General features: G+C 44.9%; 1 long non-coding RNA gene across 1 annotated transcript in view; it reads right to left on the bottom strand.

Annotated features, from left to right (window-relative positions):
- Positions 1-505: 505 nt before the first annotated feature.
- LOC108799334 overlaps positions 506-4,421 on the bottom strand; it is a 7,001-nt gene continuing 3,085 nt past the window's right edge. The window contains exon 3 of the long non-coding RNA XR_001942023.1: positions 506-574. This is a non-coding gene — a long non-coding RNA (uncharacterized LOC108799334). The remainder of the gene's footprint in view (positions 575-4,421) is intronic.

Raw genomic sequence — 4,421 nt, forward strand, 5'->3', positions numbered from 1 at the left:
CGGCCGCCCCGAAGCCACACGAAGCAGGCCGATGTACGGCGGATTTCAGCCGATGTACGGCTGAAATCAGCGGTACCAGCCTGGAGTGAATAGCCGAACAGTGTTCGGCTCACTTCACTTCTGATCGGTCATAAACTCGGCTGCCCTCGGCAGCATAGTGAATAGACCCCTATATATCACAGGCCAATAAAATCATCAAGTATTCATGATAGTTTTTAAAATATATTTCCAATGCATTTCAAATATAATCCACTACGTTAAAAAATGTATAGTATTCAATTCCAAAACATTTTCTGGATGAAGAAAAAAACAGTACAATGCACAAATCTTTTATTATTATCTTATTATCATAAATAAATATCAAAAATTCAGTAGAATACAATAGAAAAACACTTGTACAACACTCAGATGGTCAACATTTTTGAAACATAATTGCATTATAAAACTTATTTCTGTGAATCTGCTGAGGTCTTGACTGTTTCCTTCAGGCGATATTTTAATTCTGCAATTTGCCTGTTAACAGCATCGCTTATGACACCTTTTGAAGTCCCGGGAAACTTTTCAAAAGTTGCAGCTTTAAAAAGTAAATGGAAAATATTAAACTTATTAGATGTTCCTTGTGAACCAAAAGCCCTGTAACAGATGCAAGAGTAAAGTAAACGAACAATTAGGGATGCACCGATACCATTTGTTCCAGACCAAGTACGAGTACAGATACTTTACAATGCCAATTACTAATACTTTTTTTTTTTAAACAATGCAGACTAATGATTTTAGGACAGTGATGGAGCACCAGGGACCAGTCCCAGCTGCAAATGTTGCACCACTAGTAGTTGCTCCGGGGTGCCTGCCTGATATCCCAGGAGGCTAGGTCTCAGGAGGGCTCTGTGGGATCTTAGTGGGTTGTGCAGGGTCTCAGGAGCAAGGGTGTGAAATTTCTACCATCCAACATTAGGTTGTTTTCTACATTGTCTTCAACATTTAGCCCTGCTGCGGGCTAGCAGGGCTAAATGTTTAGCAAGCAGCAGCCAACACTATCCCCCCCCCGAACCGCGGTTTTCGAGGTCCACGCTCGTCTGGGGGACCCAGGAGCACAGCAAACATTTCAGGATGGAGAGCAGCGGGCAGAGCGGAGAATGTCTGTTCTCCTTTCTGCTCTCTGTGATCATCAAGAAGGGAGTGCTGTGCTCACAGCGCCACCTACTCAGCTGTCGCCAACTGTACAGAAGATTGAGCTCAGTAATGACCTCGATGTTCTGTGTTAGAGGGCAGGTTCTATAAAAAGAACCTGTCAACTCCAAACACTATCATATAGGGCTTGTTAGCCTCTGTATGATAGCAATAAAGTTAAGTGAATAAAAATAAACTAAAACTAAACAATAATCAAATTAAAAGAAAAGGTAAAAAATAATCAAATTTAAAAAAGTGTTAAAGTAAAAAAAATATTTAAAAATAAGAAAAAATTAAACCAACCTCGCCATCCCCGCCATCTTGATTTGATTAGGCAGTGTTCTCTAACACGCATAATGCGCATTTAAGGGTAACTTCACTTTTCTTAAGGCATTTGTGAAAATTAAAAAAACGGTTCAAATCTGGCCCTTCTCCCCATCCCCCCTTCCCCAGTACTAATACCTTTCGGTGAACTGTCCTCTCTACTGCTATGGATCTACTATCTGTACCACATACAGCGCAGCCCTGATTTTGACTTTTGCTTGTAAATTGCAAGCACTAATTTGTCAGCACTGGACATGCTGACCAATGAGAAGTGCTTTTTGACGCGTCCCAATAGGGTTTTACTTAAAATTATTTTTTTATATATAAGGACAAGTAGTTTGGGCCCCCGCTTTTATCCTTGGACTGTGCAGGTTCTTTGGTGGGCTGTGCAGGCTCTCAGGTGGGCTGTTCAGGGTCTATGGTGGACTGTATGGGCTCTTAGGTGGCTGTGCAGGTTGTATGGTGGGCTGTGTAGACTCACAGGTGGGCTTTGCAGGTTCTGTGGTGAGCTGTGTGGACTCTCGGGTGTCTATTCAGGCTCTGCTGGGCTGTGCACAGTAAATGGTGGGCTGTGTGGCTCTTAGGTAGTTGTGCGAGCTCTATGTAGGGCAGGGTTAGTGGCGGGCTCTGAGGTCTCACTTGGGCTCCCGGTATTGGTGCATACGTACTAACAATATTAGGCATGCATAAAAACATCAAAATATTGTAGACCTTTAAAAATCAGTATGAATTGAACATAGTCAACATAGTAACAGTCATAATGGTTCACGGTCTACCTGTCAGAGCTGATGTTTTCACAGGGTCTAACTGCAGCCTAACTCTCCCGGGCGCTCCGGGAGTCTCCCGCTCCCGGCCGCCCAGGAGAGAAACACTGCGTCAGAATAAAAACAAAAAAATAAATTTCACCATAGCAATGCATTGCTAGATTCCTATTGGCTATTTCAATTTGCAATAGCCAATAGCAAACTAGCTATTGCACCCGCCCACTGCTGCAGTTCTCCATCAGGTCCCCACTAGTGATTGACAGCAGCAAAGGGTGCAATAGCTAGTTTGCTATTGCAAATTGAAATAGCCAATAGGAATCTAGCAATGCATTACTATGGCGGACGTTTTTTTTTCTTTCTTTTTTTTGACGGCAGCAGAACCGCCGGCCTATAGAAAACAGTTGGGTGGAGCTAGCTGTCATTGCTAGCTCCGCACAATCGTTTTCCATTTTTTTCTCTTTTTCTAACTATCTGTCTGTTCTGCTCAGTCCCACATAGGGACCGAGCAGAACATCCGAGCCGAATGCCGCTGAGCGGCATTTGGCTATTTACTCACATGGCCCACTTCAGGTCGGTCGTTCACTCGGCTGCCTATGGCAGCTTAGCGAATAGACCCCTTAGTGATTAACAGTTCTGCAAACAATGTTGAATGCAGGATTTTAACCCTTTCGCTGCCAAGGACGTAAGGCATACGGAGCTACAAAAGTGCTTCTGGCTGGCCAGCTCAGTATGCCGTACGGACCTGGCATTTACAGTTCTACTATAAGCTCATGGTCGCTTTAGCGACCATGAGCTTATAGTATAACTGTTCACCCCGCTGCTAGCAGCGGGGATCCGTTAAAAAATCACCCGCAGGGGGGTCGGGGGACCAAACGGCGGCTGGCCGCAATTCAGGATGGCCGAGCGGTGTTCCGTTCCGAGCCGCTGTCATCCTGTCAGTTTTTGGCTCTTCAGCGTGGCCGAGCGGGGGATCATTAAATATCATTGATATTTAATGATCCCTCTGTTTACAGCAAACACCGGAGTGATCAGACGAAAATAACTGGTAAATAACTGGGGACACATAGTACTTTGTGTCCCCAGTTATGAATGAACAAGCTGTGATACACATCACAGCCTGTTCATTCAAGAATTTATGAATGGGGACTAGGACTCACTATACAGTAGAGGCTCCTCCCCATTCAGAAACTAATGATATTAAGATTTTTGTTACTATCATTAGTTTGTGAATGAATGAGAAGCCTCTGTACTGAGGCTTCCCATTCATTGTGTGCTGGGGCTGCAGAAAAAGAATCATTAAGTAGTGACCCAAGTCACACCGCACTGGAACATATGGCAATGCCGTATCGCGCGTTCAAGTGCGTGCGATTTAACTGTGGGTGGGAGGTGCGTTTGGGGTGCCATTCAAATGAATGGCAATGCAACACACCTCCCACACCAGAATTCACGTTAGGTGTGATTGCATAGTAAGGTTAATTAATCTCACGTGACTGTGCAATGACTGCACTGTACTAGTGTGACCGTCAAAAACACTGACAGATACACTCAACCACAGACACAATTTCGCACACTCACAGACATTCTCACATACACACTCCCCAAAAAAAAATATTTGTTCTTTTTTAAGATCTAACCAGTCTCCCTATCTTATGAAAACTGGAGTGGATCCTCAGCCTGAGGTCCAGTGTGGGCTGCTGCGCTGTGCTGAAGCTCCATCAATATGTGCTTTGCTGGTACAGCCCCCTTGCGCGCCTTGTAGAGTTGCTGGGAGCCAGAATGTGACCAGTCCAGGCACATCCACAGGACATGTGAGCAGGGGCGGACTGACAACACATGGGGCCTCCGGGCAATAAAAGATTATGGGGCCCCCTTGTGCTCCGCCCATATACAAGTCCCTCCCACACGCCCCACCTGCATAGACATTCTTGTGTCACAGAAATTTTTTCTCCACATTATTTTTCAAATAGTGGGCCAATTCACTAAGATGAATTGCCGGGGAACTGGCTGCCCATGCTTCTGGGCTGTGAGCTGTGGGAGGTTAGTGGGAGGGGCCGGACAGTGTCAAAGTCAGTGTTCTATAATTTTTCTCGATCCTATAAATTTTCTCCACTGTGTCACTTCCATTGGGGCCGAGTCATCCGAATCAGCTGTTTTCCTGACTTG

This window comes from Nanorana parkeri, unplaced genomic scaffold (genome assembly GCF_000935625.1).
Source record: "Nanorana parkeri isolate BGI_ZX_2015 unplaced genomic scaffold, ASM93562v1 scaffold1698, whole genome shotgun sequence".
Taxonomy (NCBI): domain Eukaryota; kingdom Metazoa; phylum Chordata; class Amphibia; order Anura; family Dicroglossidae; genus Nanorana; species Nanorana parkeri.